General features: G+C 37.4%; 1 non-coding gene across 1 annotated transcript; it reads left to right on the top strand.

Moving 5' to 3' along the window:
- Nucleotides 1-8,341: 8,341 nt before the first annotated feature.
- TRNAD-GUC (transfer RNA aspartic acid (anticodon GUC)) lies at nt 8,342-8,417 on the top strand. The gene has a single exon. It is a non-coding gene; the product is annotated as a tRNA-Asp (tRNA).
- The last annotated feature ends 13,306 nt before the right edge of the window (nt 8,418-21,723 follow it).

Below are 21,723 nucleotides of genomic sequence, written 5' to 3'. Positions count from 1 at the left end.
ATTGTAGGAACATTATATACAAATTTCTGAGAAATATGCTATAATAATTAAGTCAAATATTAAAGAATAAAATATAAAGTCCAAGTGTGCTTTTATGATAATTAAATGAAATAAATATGACAAAATTAAATTTATTCTGACATTAAAAAATATTTTTATGTTACATTTTTTGAGTTATGCTTTTTAGAATTTGTAAAAAAGAGGGGTTAAAAAATGAAAAAAAAAACACAAAAAAGTTATCTTTTTATATATAGATACATTTTTAGTAAGGTTTAGTAAATTCGGCAGGTCCTGAAGTAAATGTGTTAAGTTCTTCCTCTCTTGTGTTTATGAGAAACATGAGCCTGATGTGTCCTAGCTATTTCTTCAATGTTTGGACATATATTTGAAAGATAAACTCTTATTTCCTCATCAATACGTTGAAGAATTCCTCTCTTTTTACTCTTAATAGAGTTGAACGTAGAAAATCCTAATTCACATAAATAGGATTTTTGAAAATTGTAATAAAATTGTTCAAAGCTTTTTTAGATATTGCCACATATTATTCTTTTATAGAAAGCCAAAAGGCTTCAAGAGACAATTCCTTATGTTTAATCATTAATCCACAATCAGTGAATATAGCTGCCAGTTCTTCTTCTGTTAATGTTAAACCAAAATCACTTGAAGTTTCCATAAATGGGTTTCTAACTAAATCATAGTGTTCAGTGTTAAGTGAGGGAAAATGCTATAAATTAAATTCTTCCCATCAGCCTTCAAGTCCTATTTTATTTACACTTAACATTTGCTCACTTCTAGAATTGGATTCTTCAATATCACACTTCTTTTTGAGAAATCTATCCATTTTATTTGGGTGTATTTATCTAAAAATAATATAATGATATGTTAATAATAAATATAATAATGGTGTGTTAACATAAAGAGCAGTATTTCCATAATGAAATGGTATAATAGAGTAACTATATTTATTTTTATATTTGGGCACATGCCGTGAACCAGCGCAGCTAGTAATTCAAGGTCCCAAGTGGGAATGGTGAGGAATTAAGAAAATATGCGGAATTAAGAAAATACGGGGTCAGGAGAGTTATGTAATTGCTGCTGGCAAGAACAAAGCATGCTCAAAATTGCATCTTCCTTTATTTATAGGGCAAAGTGGGCCATTAGCAAATCAGTGAGATCTTTGATCATGTTTCCAAGGCAATGCAAGAATTTTAACAAGTGCAGAAAATCCCCACTATACATATCATCTTAACTTTACACCAAACAAAGGATAGAAGAAACTTGCCTCCTGTCTTTCCAGAGAACATAGTGGGTAGTGTAAATAATCCAGCACCACAGCTTAACAACCTTTTGCAACATAATCAGGCAAGTGAGTTGGGGGGTTGGGCAGACTGTCAGTTTACAGCCAATTCTCCACACCTCTGTTCCCCAAAAATCTAAACTTCAAAAATCCTGTTTGGTTTTTTGGTCCCCAACAGGCACATATTTTTCTGGAATACCATAGCGTGCACCTGAAAATCTTCTAGGACACACCAGTACACCTTGGTGCACAGTTTGAAAACTACTGTATTAGAGAAATGCAAATCAAGGCTATAATGAGATACCACCTCATACCTGTTAGACTGGCTGTTATCAACAAGATAGGTAATAACAAGTGTTGGAGAGGCTGTGGAGAAAAAGAAAATCTCATTCACTGCTGGTGGGAATGTAAACTGGTACAGCCATTATGAAAGAAAGTATGGTGGTACCTCAGAAAGTTAAGAATAGAACTACCATATGACCCACCAATCCCTCTACTGGGTATCTTACCGAAAAAACTCAGAAACATTTGTATGCAAAGAAATGTGCACCCCCATGTTCTTCACACCATTATTCACAGTGGCCAAAATGGAAACAAGCGAAGTGTCCCTCAATAGAGGATTGGATTAAGAGGATATGGTACAATGGATATACAATGGAATACTACTGAGCCATGTCATTATAAGAATAATGACATATTGCCATTTACGACAACATGGATAGAACTTGAGAATATTATACTAAGTGAAATAAGTAAATCAGAAAAAGCTAAGAACTATATGATTTCACACATTGGTGGATGTAAAACTGAGACTCATGGACATAGATAAAAGTGAAGTAGTTAACAGGAAAAGAGGGGTTGGGGATAAAGGAATAAAGAAGGACAGATATATGGTGATGGGAAATGATTTGATTTTGGGTGATGGGCACACAACACAATTAACGATTCAAATGATATGGAAATATTTACCTGTAATCTATGTACTCTTATTTATCAATGTCACCCCATTAATTTTAATTTCTAAATAAAAAAGACATATAGCAATGACAATGGATGTGCTTCTGTCACACATCAGGAATCAACCTCACAAAGATACTATCAGACAAATGAATCACCTCCAAAAGTATATGGATTATATGACTCTTCAAAAGTTCAAAAACAGACAAAAATAATCTCTTTCAAAATAATTTATTTTAGAGAGAGAAAGAGGGAGAGAAAAAAAACATTGATTTGTTGTTCCTCTTATTTGTGCATTCATTAATTTATTCTTATATGTGCCCTGACCTGGAATTGAACCCACAAACTTGGGATATCAGATGACACTCTAACCAACTGAGCTACCCAGCCAGGGAGGCAAAAATAATCTTGAGTGGTTATTTGGGGTTGGGAGAGCAGAGGAAATACAGAGTGGAGAGTTGGTCTTTCCTCAGGCTTATGGAGTTTCAACTCACATATGCATACACAGATAGCTACTCTGCAAATCTCCAGAGATTTCTCTACAACATCCTCCTCTCTGATACTCTGCTCCATAAATCCTAGCTACCTGAGCCTCCCAAACCCCACACTGAGACCCTCAGACTTTGCTTGGGTTCCCTCTACCTGAGCTGAGGCCTGGAAACAACCCCAGCAGGCCACTGGAGGGACTGAAGTGTTCACCTCATTTGTTTGCCTCTGTCTGTGGACAACAGTCTCACATAGTCTGTTATCCAATATCTAAAACTCGTACTATTATATATTTCCCACTTTTCCAGGTGTTTATGACAGGACCGCAGTATTAAAAGTGCAAATGTTTGGATCAACTGTCTGGAAATTGCGATTCACTATGTCCAAGATGAGACTCAGACATTTTGAAAATATAACTAAAAGTGATTCTTTTACAGTTCCCCAGTTGTCTATGATGAAAAGGAAGCCATTGTCACTGTTGACAGGTCTATGGCTCCCTATTTGAAACACTGATGGTCACATTAACAAACACATATACACAGTGTACATATTCAAATAGCATTTATCATCATTTTAATTAGTATGTATTTATAAACACATTATTTTAATTATACTGGGCATTGTGCACTTATGAATTTGAATTTTAAAACAGAAATATATTCACCATTTTAAAGTACAAAGCCAAACTGGTTTGACACATATGCCTAATTTTTAAATATTGTGTTTGATATCCCTATACAAATGACATCTCTGTTCAAGCGTTTTTATGATTTATTGATGTTTTACGAAAACTGCAGAGCCCATATCCATCCAGATTCTGTAATCTGTAACACTGTTTAGATTATGCAAACATACACACTATAATTTACATGCATATTTTAAAAGAATACAATAACATTAGTAACTAATATTTATTAAGCATTTATGTGCCAGGCACTGAACTAAATTCTTTATATTGATTATATCCTCTGAAAGTAAAAATCACCATAAAATATAGGTTTTGTCATTATCTCTTTTTATGGAGGTTGGTCTCTTGCCCAATGTTAGACAGTGACAAGGTATGGAACTATATATCAGCTCATGTCTGTGACTCTAGATTCTATACTTATAATAATCATGCTGCAAAATCCATGCAGAATTATCCTCAAATATTTTGAAATAGGAAAGTGAAACAGTGAAGAAGATTTGGCCAAATTCTCAGATTATTAAGATTTTGAAACAAACCTCTTTTGTAGAAAGAAATAGAATAAAAATTTTGCAAACTGAAATTTTTCTAATGATAACCCTTTTCCTTCAAGTAAACATGGACCTTTCAAATCAATATTTACTATTATTGATTGAAACCTAAACATACAGTAAGTTCAACTAAAAAAGGGAGTTTTCCTATGTCAAAGGACTTTGATGTAGATAAAAAAGAAAATGATTAATCCTGGGGGAATGAGAACTTTGGTCCCATGTTTACCCACAGGTGAATGGCAGCAGACACTTCACCAAAGACGAGTCCTTAAAACGAGTCAGTGACTTCAGGAATCCCTTCAATCAATCCACTGCTTTCCCCTGTTTGTAAAGGCCCATTTGTCTCTGTGCAAACTGGTTGGGTTCTGTTCAGACATCTTACAATGCCACACGTTTCTTGCTCATTAAAGCCACAAAGGCTGAACTCAAGATAGTTCAGTCATCAGATAAGGTATTGTCCCATATCAAAAATAAATATCTAATTAACTTTCTTTTAAAACAGTGAAGTAGTCTGCATATGTGCTTCATAGATTACCATAAAAGGGAAGAGCAGGGGATATTTTTTAATTTCTTCTGTTTTTCTTTCTTTTTTTGCTTTTTAAAAAAGATATACCATCTTCTTCCCCTTTGCCCCTCCACACCAAGAACATTTGCCTGTTTCATAAAACTCAGTTTAAAGAAACTTGAGTTAATGAACTCCACATAATAGAAATGATGTCCAAGTTCCCATAGTGAACATTAGGTTGTTCATCTTCTCCACCTCTGATAGTAATTGCAAAGTGAGAGTTATACCAGCCTGGGGGTTCTAATGAGCACCTGTTTCATTTACTTGTGGTGCGAATCCAGCTGCTGCAAAATTGCTTTTGCAGAGAAGATGAGAAATGATAAACAAGCTCCTCTTCCCAGAGGCATGGTAACTTATCCTTAACTAGCACATCATAAATAGATTCAAGTCAATTCTCATCTTTTGATGTCTCAGAGGAAAGCAGTACTTGCCTCGGAAAAGGGTAGAAAAACATATGCTCTGACTCAAACTGCATTGGATTTGGGTCCTAACACAACTACCCATTTAGCTGTGTAATCCTGGGCAAGTCACTTACCCACCCTGTGCATCACTTCTTTATCTGGAAGGTGAGAATAACAATGGTACTTATCCAACAGGGTTGTTGGAAGGATGAGTAAGTACTTTTTAGTGGTGAATTTTAGCTCTTTGACTGCTCGTATGGTCATTGCAGGAATGACTTTTCCCAAATATGCATCGATCTTATTTGAGATAAGACAGACAATATCTGATAGAGTTAAGAAATCTCTAAATCAACCATATTTGCATATATTCTAGCTAATTTCATCCAGCCTCACGACCCTTTACAAATCCTTCTTACATCAAGAATCTTCCACTAGTAGCCTTGACTAAAGGAGATCATGCATGTTCCTCCAGGTTCCTGAATTGCTGTGGTTTATCATATATTGTCTTTTATTTACAATTATACTTTTTATTATAAATTGTCTTCCTGACACCTGACAAAAGTGGGAGCCACCCAAAGTGGGAACTGTTATACTGCTTTGATTGCTCCTCTATACTTAGCAGCAGCAGCACTGTTGTCAAGATTATCATCACCATCATCATCACCATATTTCTTCTTATCTCTTTAGCTCTTATGCTCCAAAAGAGCTGACACCTGAAGGCTCTCTGTGACAGCACTCCCAGCAGCTGGAGTAATAAATTCTTTGTTCCTGAAGAGGAAACTTGGATGGCACATGGCACATGGGAACATCCACTATAACATTCAAGATGCCATAACCACAAAAGGTGGAACCAGACTTTCTACTCTAGGGCAGACATTTCCAATCTTTTCCTCTGTGTTGGAGTTGGGTGCACAGTTTCTTAGGGGATTAGATGACCTCTGAAGACTGACCTTGGCTATAATCAACCTATGAATCAGTAGCAGTCGAGAGAATTCCTTGAGCAAGCACTTATTGCCCTAGTCCATGAGAACATCAATGCTAACAAAACATAGGTATCTGTGTGAACAATCACATTCAATTACAGGTCTAAAGAATTCCACTGATGATTCCCTTCCCCAAACCAAACCCCAAAGAAGCTAAACAGCTCAGAGCTGGCTCCCACAACTTAAGGGTGGTTGTGGCTGGGCGGGTAGATGATGAGGCATGCTCTAAAGTCCCAAATGGTGAGAAGCTGGCAGGGCATTTTCTGGTGGAGCTCTTTACTCTGTCCAGATTGCCTGAGCAAATCATTGTCTTCTTTGCTGCAGCCAGGGGACAGTAAGATACTATCCTGAAAGCTGTGGAAAGTGTAGAGTTAGACAATACAATAGTGCAGATGAGCCGGCAAGGGCAAGCACCTCAGCAACCTGCTCTTCTTCAAACCATCACCATAGTTTGAGCAACTGCGACATTCCTGGGGAGAGGGACTGAACTCCCAGGGTGGAAAGGATGGTTCAGGGGGTGGCTTCATCCTGGATTTTGACACAAGGGCCTCTCCACCATGGAGCACTCTTCCCAAATCACTTGATAGAGTGTTTGCTCCTTATATCCTAACTCACTTGGAGAAACACTATTCAGATCCTAATAAGCTCCTCTCTCCAGGTAGACATCACAGCTGAATATACTAGTCAGGATCCTAGCAGGAAATGGTGACACATCCAAACTGATCATTTGAAAAGACCTCAGTAATAAGATTTATTTATACTTTTATGGGCAGCAAATAACAGTATTAAAATATTAGTAACAGGCCTAAAAGGGGGATGTGTGGCAGGCCATCTCAGCATCACAGGGAGAAAGTCATTTGGAGAGGGCTGTGTTGATAGGATTTCTGATCTTTATTCAAGAACCTGGCCAACATCCTAGGGAGTGAACTGAGGGAATAAATACCCTTGACCTCACATTCTTTCCTCCTGTCCTTCTCCTGCTGTGTCTCCCCAGTAACTGACCCACAGGACAAGGAAGCCTGTTGATATCATTGGTACAAGTCAGCTTTCAGGGATGCTGAGCAGGGTAGGAAAGGTGGAAAGTGGATCAATAAATTTTCACAATAAAATTAAAACAAATAATGAAAAACTTGGCTGTGGCTGAGTTGCTCAATGGATAGAGCTTTGTCCCAGTATGCCAAGGTCACAGGTTTGATCCCCAGTAAGGACACATGCAAGAGGCAACCGATGAGTGCACAACTAAAAATAGAACAGCTAAGTGGAGCAACGATTTGTTGGCCCCTCTCTCTCTCCCCTTGCACATCACCCTCTCTCCCTCTTCCTCTTTCTCTTTCAAATCAGTGAAAAAGAAATAATAAAAAACTTGACTCTCAAATATCAGACTTAATGTAACACATAAAAATTTTAAATAAATAAATAATGTTCAAAGGTATAAGGAAGAATATGGGAAACATGAGAGAGAGGAAAGCAATTATGAAAAAGCACTAGAACATGTTGTGATGAAGAATAATACACCAACTGGATTTACTAGCAGAATAATTATAGTCAAAAAACAAATCAATGGAAAACGATCAGGTCAAGGAGCTCTTCCAGAGACATTAGGAATGGATAAAGAGATGAAGAAAATGAAAGAGAAGTTAAAAAAAATGGAAAAAAAGATCAGCTTTTATCTGAGGGTGGGAGCCCCAGATGCGGATAAGGATTAAACAAAAACAAGAATACATTTAGGAAAATAATGGCCAAAAGTCTCTCAGAATTAAAGGAACAACCAAAACTCTAGGATTTAAATGGTTGAATAGGGCAAAGAAAAGAAAATCTACTCTAAACCCATTCTAAAACATCAAAGAAAAAGAAAACCAGGTTTCTCAACAGCAAAACTGTATAGAAGACAGATATATAATCTCTTTAAAGTAATGAAGAAAAAAACTTTCAACCTCAAACTTTATGATCAACTAATTTATCATTTAAATGTAATAAAGAAATAAAAATACTATCAGGTATACATGCCTCAGAAAGTTTACCACACTAACACTCTCTTTGAATGAACTCTTAGGGTAGGTACTCTAGCAAGAAGGGACATTAATACAAACAATAAGATATGAGAAGAAAGGGTGAATAAAGAACATAGCAAGACTTATTTTTGTTTAGTTAAACCTTGGCCAAGACAAACAAGAAAAAGATATTCAGTATAATCTAGAACTAAATTTTAGCTGATACTCATAGGAAGGGGAAGGGGGATTTGTGTGTATGTGTGTGTGACAGTGGGGGAGATTGTCAAGTATAAGAAAATGAGAGTATGCTAAAGTTCCTGTTTTCTTTGTTTCTTCATAGTTTCTCTAGATAATGGTAGAGAAAAAATAAGCATAAGTGAAAATATAATAAATTAGAATAAACTGTCATAAAAATAGCAATAGAGGCCCTGGCCGGTTGGCTCAGTGGTAGAGCATCGGCCTGTCGTGTGGAAGTCCCGGGTTCGATTCCCGGCCAGGGCACACAGGAGAAGCGCCCATCTGATTCTCCACCCCTCCCTCTCTCCTTCCTCTCTGTCTCTCTCTTCCCCTCCCGTAGCTGAGGCTCCATTGGAGCAAAAGATGGCCCGGGCGCTGGGGATGGCTCCTTGCCTCTGGCCCAGGCGCTAGAGTGGCTCTGGTCGCAACAGAGTGAAGCACCAGATGGGCAGAGCATCACCCCCTGGTGGGTGTGCAGGGTGGATCCCGGTCGGGCGCATGCGGGAGTCTGTCTGACTGCCTCCCAGTTTCCAGCTTCAGAAAAATACAAAAAAAAAATAGCAATAGATGTTTGATGTTCAAACACCACAGGAAATTTTTAATATATTCAATGAAAGATGGAAAACACGTATCAGAAAAAAGAAGCATTTATGTAAATCAGAGAAATCAATAGAAATGGAACAAAGTCACTGAGTAGTCTACAGACTTTCACACTGAATATTGGGGTAATGTCCACTGATAAATTGCTTACAAGAATTATACTTAAATTGACCTTACAGAAATAGGTAAATGAGAAGAATCATTTTAATAAGTGGAAGAAAAGCACTTGATAAAGTTTGTATCTATTTTCTGGTGCAAGAGCAGACAAATAAAATTGTGTGGGAATTCTAGCAATAGATAGATTCATGAATGTATAAGAACTTAACACATGATGGAGGTAATGTTTGATTCAAGGAGTACTGGGGCTGCCAAAGAGTGTAACTATTGAAGGAACAGGGAGTGTTGCAAAGAGTGTAACTATTGAAGGAACAGTAAGTGCTGATATGGCTCCTGTGAGGCTGAGAACAAAGAAGGTCAGAGACCCTTATCAGAAGTTTAGGTTTGAAATTCGCCACTAAGCTAAAACCAGCCCCTGTTGCTATGCCGGCCCCTGTTACTATGCTACGTGTGACCTCCCTAGCCAATAGCTAAACTGCCACATCTGCTTCTGTGCTATGCTTGCTCACTTAGGATATATAAGGGCCTGGCTGTAAGCTCCAGGTGCGGCTTCCGTTTGCAGCTCCTTGTGGGCACGGTGTCTCCGGACATCTTGGGAGTTCGCCCCTGCGCAGGTTAAACTGGCCAATAAAGTAACATCTTAACTCCTGAAAGTCTCCGACGTTTGTTCTCATACCCAGTGGATGCTACAGGTAACATCACAACTAACAGGAAATGGACAAATCATGAAGCAGATGGGTTTGGAAAAACAGGGTCACTGTATGGAGAAAAATAAGGTTGGCCCTTTACACTATGTTAGTTAGCATGAGGCTGAGCTATACATATATAACCAAAAACAAAACACAGTGACAGTGTTAAATAAGGTAAAAGCTATTTATCTTTCCTCTGACAAGTCCAGCAGGAGGACGCAAGGCTGATCCTGCCACCCCACAGTATCATCAAGGCCTTGTCAGCTCTGCTCTCCCACTCAGCACAAGGCAGCCTCCCTCCAGGTCCAGCCAGGATTCAATATGGCTGCTGATATTCCAGCCACCATTTCAGCAGTCCAGGATGCTGGCAGAAAGAATCAAAGGAAGAAAAGGAGGAACTTGCCTCTTTTTATCTTAAAGAGTGTTTCCAGCAGCCTCCCACATACTTTTGTTTATATCTAATTGCTGAGAGCAAAGTCATGTGGTCACATCTAACTAAAAGGAAGTCTGTGAAATGTAACCTTTATCACTGGGTGGCAATGTGTGTAACCAAAGCCTGAGGCTACTCACCTAGTGAGCAAGAGAATGAGTATTGAGAAGTAACTATCCAATAATGACTATAAAAAACCAAGCTCCAAATTGGTTAAAGACATAAATGTAAGAGATATAGAGCCATTTAAATAATATAAAGCAATAAGGTGACCAGTCGTCCTCCTTTAGGGAGGACAGTCCTTCTTTTGTAAGTTCTGTCCTCCCTTGAAAAGTGTCCTCCGACATGTCCTCTTTTTTGATATTGGAAGACTAATCTGTAAATGTCCATATTTGATCAATATAGAGTCGACCCATTGCGTGTGATGTGACATATTTGTATCTAAATGAGTACTTTTTCCTTACAATTATTATTAAAAATTAATAGGCATGTAAGCATAATTATAATATAAAATATTACAAATGTTTTTATTATGCATTTATCATATTATAGAGTATTATTGTTGCAATTAATAAAATGTTTCTTTTATTTATGATATTGTTTTCTTCAATTTTTTTTTGTCCTTTTCATTGTAAAAAAGTTGGTCACCTTAAACCAAGAAAGTTAAAAAGTGAAAGAATCTTTGTGATATTGAATGGATGAAGGTGAATTTCAGGAACTAAACATAAACAAAACCATATTAAGAAAATAGATGAATTATAATACTACAAAAGAAAAGATTCTTTTTAAAAATATACTTTTTTTAACTGAATTTATTGAGGTACAGATTCAAGCGTGCAACTCAATAAAACAGCTACACTGCATCACGTGCCAACCCCCCAAGCAAAGTCTCTTTCTTTCATCCCCATTGTCCTCCCTTTGTCCACCTCCACCGACCACCCATGCTCCTTTCCCTCCAGTTATAATCACACAAGTTTCCCATGGAGAAAATGATGGACAGGAAAAAGATATTTGAAGAAACCAACAAAGATGATGTCTAGAATATACAAAGAACTCAAATTATCAAGAAAGTACGATAACACTGGGGAACAATTTTTTTTTCATTTGCTGTTGCATGAGGTTTTATAACTGTCTCTATATATATATTTCTGCATCGCTGATTCAAAATCTTAAATTTGTGTTTTGGTGCATGCTCTAATTTTTATGCAATTTTAATTTTTTTGTTATAGTTAATGGCATGCATTGGTTTTTAAATTGGAGTTAAAGGGCAACGACTCTTGGATTGAACATAACCACAAGGCAATTAATGTTTTACAAAGATCACTTTTATATAATTGTAGTTGTTTTTAAATGTAAAAATTATTGTTTGATAAAAAAATATATCTGAAAAAATAGCATATGATTGCATATTCTAATATTTCTTCAGCAATACGACCTATTCTACACTCTGAGACACTCCCGGTTCCAGTTTTCAATGGTTTTATTTCTTTTAAGGACAAAGAAAGTGAACATGGTGATCAAGTGTATTTTGATAAGATGCATGAGGAAATGGTTGTAGAATCTGAAGGGTCTTCTTCTGATGCCAAGCAGTCATTAACCCCTCAGCAGTTTAGCTAACTTCAATTGAATGACTTAGTAAGAGAATTGGGCCTATCAAAGAAAGCAGCTGAGTTATTAGCCTCCAGGTTTCAAGAATGTACTTCACTGGGCCCTGGCTGGTTGGCTCAGTGGTAGAGCATCAGCCTGGCATGCAAGAGTCCCGGGTTCAATTCCCGGCCAGGGCACACAGGAGAAGCGCCTATCTGCTTCTCCACCCCTCCCCCTCTCCTTCCTCTCTGTCTCTCTCTTCCCCTCCCGCAGCCAAGGCTCCATTGGAGCAAAGTTGGCCCGGGCACTGAGGATGGCTTTGTGGCCTCTGCCTCAGGCACTAGAATGGCTCTGGTTGCAACAGAGTGACACCCCAGATGGGCAGAGCATCGCCCCCTGGTGGGCATGCCGGGTGGATCCCGGTCAGGCGCATACGGGAGTCTGTCTGACTGCCTCCCCATTTCCAACTTCAGAAAAATAAAAATAAAAAAATAATAATAAAAAAGAATGTACTTCACTGGTCAGCTAAAATATCCCATTTCAGGAAGCATGAACAAATTTTAGTAGACTTTTTTTCCGGAGACAAACACTTTGTTTACTATCATGATATCAGTAGTCTTCTCAGCCAGCTAGGTCTTACCACTTACAGTCCAACAGAATGGCCGCTATTTCAGCTCTAAATGGAGTCTGAAATGTGTTCTCTTACACAATGGTAATGTTTATGCAGCAGTTCCAATTGGTTATTCAACTCATCTGCGAGAAGATTATAATGACATAAAAATTGTCCTCGACTTACTGACATATGAGGAGCATAACTGGATCATTTTGTGTGGATCTTAAAATGATAAATTTCCTGCTAGGACAACAGAGAGGTTCCATGAAGTATCCTTGCTTTCTGTGTTAGTGGAACAGCTGAGCTTGGGAGAAACACTGGACACAGAAGGAGTGGCTGAAACGTGAAGCTCTGGAAGTAGGGATGCAAAGTATTATAAATGAACCTGTAGTTAATTGAGACAGGATCATTTTTCCCCCACTTCACATCCAACTTAGCTTAATGAAGCAGTTTGTTTAGGCTTTGAATAGAGAAAGTGAATGCTTTCAACATATTATTTCTACTTTTCCAGCCTTGTCTTTTGAGAAGATAAAAGTAGGTGTATTCAATGGACCTCAAATTCAAACACTCATACATGACAAAGAATTTGCCAAGAAGATGAATAAGGAGGAGAAAGCAGCATGGCAGTCTTTTGTGGCAGTTACAAAGAACTTCCTTGGCAACAAAAAAGCAGAAAACTTTGAACTTCTGGTTCAAAGGATGCTGTTGGCTTTCTGCGACATTGGATATAACATGAGCATTAAGAGTCACTTCCTGAACAGTCACCTTGACAAGTTTCCTGAAAATCTTGGAGCTGTTAGTGATAAGCAGACTACTGCTGAAGTATCAAACGAGATTGTTCTCAACAAGTACACAAACATAAGAGCTACAAATGTGAATTTTTGCCTGAATAGAATTTAAATAAGTTTTGCACAAATTTTATAATTAAAATAAGTGTTTTAATATGTTCTATTTTGAAATTGTAGACAAATTCTGATGCAATCATATCTTTTAGTGTATTAACTGCATTATATAAATGATTATATTTTCACAAAGATGATGCCCAAGAAGACATTCTACTTCATTATGTTAAACTAAATGTTGAAAATTTTATAATAAGATGAAAACATAAAATCTTGAATTACAAAAAACTGTAGATTACAGGAAAAACTAATGTCAGATTTGAGATCAGCACACTCGAATTAGGTAAGAACAAGTGTTTTTGTGGATGCAACAAAAATTTTGTTCCCCAGTGTAATCGGTAAAGTATTTACATAGTCTACAGCACCAGGCTATGGTGTTTGTTAGGACAGACCCCGCACACTGACACATTGCACAGTATACCATACGTGAATTTAAATCACATGCAGCAAATCTTTAGATTTTTTTCTATGAAGCACATGTATCTAAACAAATTAAGAATAGTTCAGAAGAGTACACATATAAGAGTGGATAAAGGGAGAAATGGGAATGAAAAGAAAGGATGAAGGCATATTGGGAAAGAAGAAGTAAAGGTATCACTTTTTGCAGATGATATGATCCTATACATCGAAAACCCCAAAGAATCCACAAAAAGACTACTAGAAACAATAAACCAATACAGTAAGGTCGCAGGATACAAAATTAATATACAAAAATCCATTGCCTTTCTATATGCCAACGATGAAACATCAGAAAACAAGCTAAAAAAATATTCCCCTTCATGGTTACAACAACAACAACAAAATACCTAGGAATAAACCTAACAAAGAATGTAAAAGACCTATATAATGAAAACTATAAAACATTGTTAGAGAAATCAAAAAAGATACAATGAAATGAAAAAATATTTCTTGTTCTTGGATAGGAAGAATAAATATAGTCAAAATGACTATATTACCCAAAGCAATATACAAACTTAATGCAATTCCCATTAAAATTCCAATATCTTTTTTTAAAGAAATGGAACAAAAAATTATCAGGTTTATATGGAACTATTAAAAACCCCAAATAACCAAAGCAATCCTAAGGAAAAAGAACGAAGCTGGGGGCATTACAATACCTGACTTCAAATTATATTATAGAGCCACGATAATCAAAACAGCATGATACTGGCAGAAAAATAGACACTTAGACCAATGGAACAGAATAGAAAGCCCAGAAACAAAACCACATATATATGGTCAAATAATTTTTGATAAAGGGGCCAACAACATACAATGGAGAAAAGAAAGTCTCTTCAACAAATGGTGCTGGTAAAACTGGAAAACCACATGCAAAAGAATGAAACTCAACTACAGTCTGTCCCCTTGTACTAAAATTAATTCAAAATGTAACAAAGATCTAAATATAAGACTTGAAACAATAAATTACATAGAAGAAAACATAGGTACTAAACTCATGGACCTTGGTCATAAAGAGCACTTTATGAATTTGACTTCAAAGGCAAGAGAAGTGAAGGCAAAATAAATGAATGGGACCACATCAGACTAAGAAGCTTTTGCACAGCAAGAGAAACTGACAACAAAACAAACAGACAGTCAACTAAATGGGAGATGATATTTTCAAACAACAGCACAGATAAGGGCCTAATATCCAAAATATATAAAGAACTCATAAAACTCAACAACAAACAAACAACCAATCCAATAAAAAAATGGGAAGAGGACATGAACAGACACTTCTCCCAAGAAGAAATACAAATGATCAACAGATATATGAAAAGATGCTCATCTTCATTAGCTATTAGAGAAATACAAATCAAAACTACCATGAGATACCACCTCATACCTGTTAGATTAGCTATAATCAACAAGACAGATAAAAACAAATGTTGGAGAGGCTGTGGAGAAAAAGGAATCCTCATTCACTGTTGGTGGGAATGTAAAGTAGTACAACCATTATGGAAGAAAGTATGGTGGTTCCTCAAAAAATTAAAAATAGAGCTCCCATATGACCCAGCAATCTCTCTACTGGGTATATACCCCCAAAACTCAAAAACTCTTGTACGTAAAGACACATGCAGCCCTGTGTTCACTGCAGCATTGTTCACAGTGGCCAAGACATGGAAACAACCAAAAGCCCTGCAATAGATGATTGGATAAAGAAGATGTGGTACATATATACTATGGAATACCACTCAGCCATAAGAAATGATGATATTGGATCATTTACAACAACATGGATGGTCCTTGATAACATTATACTGAGTGAAATATGTAAATCAGGAAAAACTAAGATCTATATGATTCCACACATTGGTGGGACATAAAAATGAGACTCAGGGACATCGACAAGAGTGTGGTGGTTACCCGGAGGGGGCGGGGGGAGATGAAAGAGAGGGAGGGGTGGGAGGTAGGGAGGGGCATGAAGAAAACCAGATAGAAGGTGACGGAAGACAATTTGACCTTGGGTGATGGGTATGCAACATAATCAAATGTCAAAATACCTGGAGATGTTTTCTCTGAACCTATGTACCCTGATTGATCGATGTCACCCCATTAAAATTAATAAAAAATTAAAAAAGGAAAAAAATCATTAATCATTTCAACAACCCTACAGAAAGAAAAAAAAAAAAGGATGAAGGCAGAGAAATGATCAAATAAATGGAAGCAGAAGAAAGCCTTGAACAGAGTGACGGTGTCCAAGTGTGATGAGCTGAAGAGGATAGTCTCAGTTCTGTGCTTCCGAGTCTGTGTCTGCCCAGCACACCTCCAGAGGAAGAAGGCAACACCCAACTAAGAGCAATGAGGATGAGAAAGAGAAAAATCAGTCATTATAATGAAGCAAAAATGAGGTGGCATGTCAGGTTGTCAATCAATTCTATTTGTAATACAGGTTACCTGAGCCACAAACTTAGCCAGATGAAGCCCTCTGTGGGTGGTAGAGAGGAGATACTCCTGGGTCAAGGACAAAGTATTCCCAGGAAGAAGACTCTAGGAATACTGATTTCTTCATTCACACACATAGTGGGGCATTGGCGGATGTCAGTAAAGTTGGTGTCAATTGCTGAGACTGGTAATAGATGTGCAGAGATTTATTGTTAGGCTAGGACTCTGGTTGATGAGAGACTGGGGTTACAAGCAAAGGCGGAGGAGCTGAACTAGATTATTTCTATCTTGTCACCAAGGCCATGGGTATCTTCCATGTACTTCCTTTGTCCCCTTACCCCGAAACACCATACCACCCACTCTACCAACACTCACCAACTCTATTCCAAGTATAGAAGGTCAAACCAATTTCCAAAAACCTAAAGAAAGATCCTTGAGTGATTGTAAGCATAGCAGTAACTAGAACTCAGAAATAATGTACAAGAGGCCAAATAAAACCCTCAGCCTGAGTATGAGCTATTGAGTGGAACAAAATGACCTGGAAGGAACTTATCAGGCATAGTAAATTTGAAGTCAGAAATTTGGCCATCACCACTGAAAAAGATAGATTGTCAGAGCTAAAGAAACCTTACATATTACCTGATTTATAAATTGATTTGGTCATTTATTCATTCAACAACTATGTTCTGGCCTGACTAGGCAGTGGTGCAGTGGAAAATGGAAGACATCCCACAGAATAGGAGGCTAATAAAGGAAAACAAAAACAAAACAAAAAATCTCTTACAACTCAACAATAAAAAGGCAAATAACCCAATTTTAAAAAGAGCCAAGAGTCTGACCTGTGGTGGCGCAGTGGATAAAGCGTCGACCTGGAAATGTTGAGGTTGCCGGTTCGAAACCCTGGCTTGCCTGGTCAAGGCACATATGGGAGTTGATGCTTCCAGCTCCTCCCCCTTCTCTCTCTCCTCTCTCTCCCTCTCTGTCTCTCTCTCTCTCCCTCTCTCTCTCCTCTCAAAAATGAATAAATAAATAAAAAATTAATAAAAAAAATGAAGTCTTTAAAAAAAATAATAAAATAAATAAATAAATAAAAAGAGCCAAGAATTTAAATAGTTCTCCAAAGAAGATATACAAATGGCCAATAAGCACATGAAAATATGATCAAACTCATTTATCATTAATCACATCAAAACCACAATGAGATGCTATTTCACACATGTTAGGATGGATCTCATGAAAAAGGTGGACAATTATAAGGGTTGAAAATGTGAAGAAACTGAAATACCCATATATTGCTGGTAGAAAAGTAAAATGATTCAACTCTTTTGGAAAACAGTTGGGAAGTTCCTAAAAATATTAAACATAGAGTTAACATATGTCCAATAATTAAACTCTTAGGTAGAAACTCAAGAGAGTTGAGAAATATGTTCACAAAAATATTTGTATTTGAATATTCATAGAAACACTGTTTATAACAACCCCAAAGTGGAATCAACCCAAGTGTCCATCAACTGATGAATGAAAAACAAATGTGGTATATCCAGTTAATGAAATATTATTGTGCTTTAAAAAGAATACATTATTGATTCATGCTACAACGTGGATGAACCTTGAAAACATAATGCTAAAAGAAAGAAGCCAGACACAAAAGGATGCATATTATATGATTCCATTTATATGACATGTCCAGAATATGGAAATCCATAGAAGTAGGCACTGGGTTAGAATGACGAAAATGAGGAAAGACTGCTAATGGGTAAAGGTTTCTGGGCAGAAGAAGGTGAAAAAATGTTATGGAATTAGATAGTGGTGATGGTTGCCCAACCTTGTGAATATACTAAAAAACACTGAATTATACACCTTAAAAGGGTGAATTTATGGTATATGAATTATAGCTACAACAAAATTGTAAAAATCTTTCCTGGTGTATTGCACATATATCAACTTCTCACTCTCCCTTGAATTTGTGTCACCCTCCACCATCACTGGGATACCTAAAAGGATAATCATGTTTTCATAAAAACTCTACTTCTGAGCCTCCTTGTATTGGTTCCTATAAATCTCTATTAATCGGGATCCTTTTCCAGGATTTCAGACTTGGAAATGATAGATAAGTAGTTAATTCCTCATCAACGTAAGAAGTGATTAGAGTTAAACCTAAGTTAAAATCAGAAGTTGGCAGACACTGTGGGAAGAAAGCCAGTCCATAGTGAGAGGCAAGTTTAGCTCACCTCAAAAGGAGGCAGGGGTGGAAAACAAAGAACGTGTCCTGGGGGTAGCCAAATCCTGATTCCAGGGGTCTTGGACACTAGATACACCTGGGACCCTCCCACATTTTTGTTGTCTAACTTCCTCGAGTTCCATGAATCAGTAGTCATCTCTCTGCCTAAGCTAATTCTATCACTGGCTACTACATCAATATATCTTAACACTGTAAAGCTTATTGTGAATAACAAATGAATATACGGTAGTTATGAAAAAGAAAATAATACTAAGAGCTAACATTTATGGAGGTCTTACTCTGTGTCAGGCACCATTTTAAGGGCTTCCAGTGTCTTAACAAACTCAGTCCTCACAAGACTCTTAGGAGGTAGGTGCTAATCTCATTCCGATTTACAGATGAGGAAACCACAGAAAACCACAGAAAAGCTAAGAAGTTTATTCCAGGTCATAGAGGTAGCAATTAGCAATGTCAGTATTCTTAATCATGGCACTAGGTTGCATTAGGTAGAGTAAAACATTGTCTGTCTATAAAGCATTATTATTATTTGGAAGAAATTAACATAAGAAGTTTCCATGTTATTGTGATTAAATGACTATTTTAGAATGTGGGTTTCTTTTGGAAAGCAGTATTGCATATAGAAATTTTCAAGAATTATTCATGAAATTTGGTACTTCTAACCTATGATTTCAGTTCTCTGACTTTAAATACTTCTATTACCTGAATCCAAACTAGCTTTTCCATGGCCCCAGTTACTATGGATGGCTGATAATGGTGTTTGGCTTTACAGCCACAGAGCCACCTTAGTCTGTCTCCCTGTTATGCTGCCAAGAAAGAAATGTTCATATTCTGATGTTTTTATTAGCAAGAGAGTTGGTAAGTGATCTACAGAGTTCACACTAGAGCCATAGGGTTTGGTAGAATATGATCACATCATCTGAAATGCGTGCACGGTCTCCTATTGTAGCTGTCAATCAAGAAGATGATATGTATGCTGCCTGGTTCTCCTGGCAAAAGTGTCTCTACATCTACGTTAAACTTATAACCTGCTTTTTCCAGATGATTAGAAAATCAGATTCTGGTGAATCCCAATGCTTACCCAATTTATCTGCAGCAGAACTTGGAAAGTTGTAGATTAAACTTCACCTCTCCCTCCCCTCAGCCGAAAGATGTGTCAATGTTTTGTTAAAGCAATGCTCAGGGGACAGAGGCTTTCTCCTCCAGGCTCTTCAGTCCCCTGTGTCTGATTCCCCTCCAGAGTGCTAATTATTGGTGGGAGCCTGTTAGATGGATTTTCTGAATCGGGCATCTTTGTACAAAAACCAGGAAATGAAATTACCACTTCATTTCACATAAATATCAAGTCACCCAGAAGGCAACAAGGAGTGCCAACTTCAGATATGCACTGGTGGTGACTGGGAGCATGCTGACTTGAGATAAAAGTTTGGAAGAGTGCTGAGATGCGTGAGGAAACTCAGCTGGCCAGAAATTACTTTCTTTCTCACAGGAGGAAACAACTGCGATTCCATGGTTTGAATTTCAATCCTCAGTTTAAGACTTTGAAGGTTACTGAATTGCAATTAATCTAAGGAAAAGAGACCTTTGAAATCTAATTAATTTTTTGTATCCTATTGTGACTGAGTTTTAGGTCCTACCCTGTGAGTATGTTTTAGAAATGGAAAGGAAGAAGAATAAGAACAACCCCAGGAAGGAGAGATGACGAACAGGAGCTTAGAACAAATCCAATGGTGTCCAAGTCCACCTTACAGACCATTCTGACTCACCAGTCTGTGTCTCATGGGTCACTTAGTCCCTGAACCAAGGGGAATCAGGACCTGGTCATTCCACAGGAGGAAGGAGGAAGAATTTTTTCAGAAAGTGGAAATTACAGTAGACCTCAAGTCAAGAAGAAAAGAAAAAGCAGACCCTGATGACATTGCATTGTGCTTTTTAGTAACCAGTTAAGTCATTAAGTCAACACATTTGATCAGCCATAATAGAGTAATGGTGTTGGGCAAAATTCTACTTAAAGATAGTGAGTAAGAAGAATGAAATGAGACAGAAATGGAAGAACTAGGTTCCCTCATCCTTTGAAAACCTGGTAAGAAACATCACATAGACACACAAAACAAATACCAGCAACTCAAAGCAGCATGACTGTTAGTATGAATTAGTAAAACACGGAGAGTATGTGAGAGTTGAATGTGAGCAGGATTGGTCAGATAACATTCCCTTCAGAAGAGATCTGAGCCCCACCAAAAAACAATATCAGGCACAGGTCATCAGGGAAAAGGCAATTCTCCAATGAAATAAACCACTCCTGCTGTCACTAAAAGTACTAATACAAGTACGGACTACAATTTTGGAAAGTTTTATTTATTTATTAAGTCTACCTGCTGTCTGTAATCTCAGAATGCCCAATAACATCCCTTTCATTTTACTTGCAATATTATAATAATCCATCTATGGCTGTTTTCCCCAATAGTTTAAAATTTCTCAAGTGCTGAAATTGTGTCTTACTCACCTAGTAAACCCAATACCCAACATAGGGTGTATTACATAGTTTGCAGTCAGTAATACTCATTTATTCAGTCAATACTAATTAAGCACCTACTGTACGCCAGAAGGCATAGAGCGGTGAACAGGATTAATGGGGTTCTTGCTCTCACAGTGCTTCCATGCAATGCCTGCCAGGGAAGAGGTAACTGGACAAGGGAGTGGATTATGGCTGTTGTGTACTCGGGTGCTATAAGGCCCTTCTTATTTCTTGAAAGGTGAAACCATTTAGTTGAAAACTTGTCCTTATCTCACCAATAAAGGTGTCCACAGAGGTGCAGACTTCCTTCTCCCTGTGGCAGCAAGCTTTATGGTTGGAGGGGTCAGAAAACAAGCTGTTAAGGGTAGATGAGCTGGCAAGGAGACAGATCTGGGATAACCAGGCCCCCAGGGCGTGACCACCAAGACGACTGTTTCATCAGCCTAAGTGAGGTTTATCTATAAACTATTTTGCCTAAACTCTCTCTTACTAGTTCTTGATTCAATTAGTTCATCAATCCTAGTTACAAGGTATCTAGTACTCACTTATGTATTGTTCCACTCAAGAATCCTGTGATGTAACTTTCTAGCTATGTCTAATGATTTTGATCTTACTCTCTGATGAAGACTGCCCTGACACATTTTTCCCTCAGCAGCTTGGAAGATAATAATAATCCTTGGAAGATAATAATATCCATCAAAATAATCCATGCTAACTACTCATTATCTAACCTTAAATGGCCCTGACATTTTTCCAAAAAATAATTTGAATAAAGTATAAAGCATGTCAAACTTATAAATGAATGAGGATAGAAAATTGACTTATAAAATAATGGTTTGATTTGTCACAATTAATTAGTGACAGACACTCTAATCTCTAAAAGTGCAGTTTTAAAATAGAAATCATTAAAATCTGTGTAGCATTTAACAAATTATCTCTTGAGTCTCACAACCAACCCATAAAGGAGATAAGAATGATATTTACTATGT

Source organism: Saccopteryx leptura, chromosome 12 (genome assembly GCF_036850995.1).
Source record: "Saccopteryx leptura isolate mSacLep1 chromosome 12, mSacLep1_pri_phased_curated, whole genome shotgun sequence".
Taxonomy (NCBI): domain Eukaryota; kingdom Metazoa; phylum Chordata; class Mammalia; order Chiroptera; family Emballonuridae; genus Saccopteryx; species Saccopteryx leptura.
This window is presented reverse-complemented; position numbering and strand designations above follow the sequence as displayed.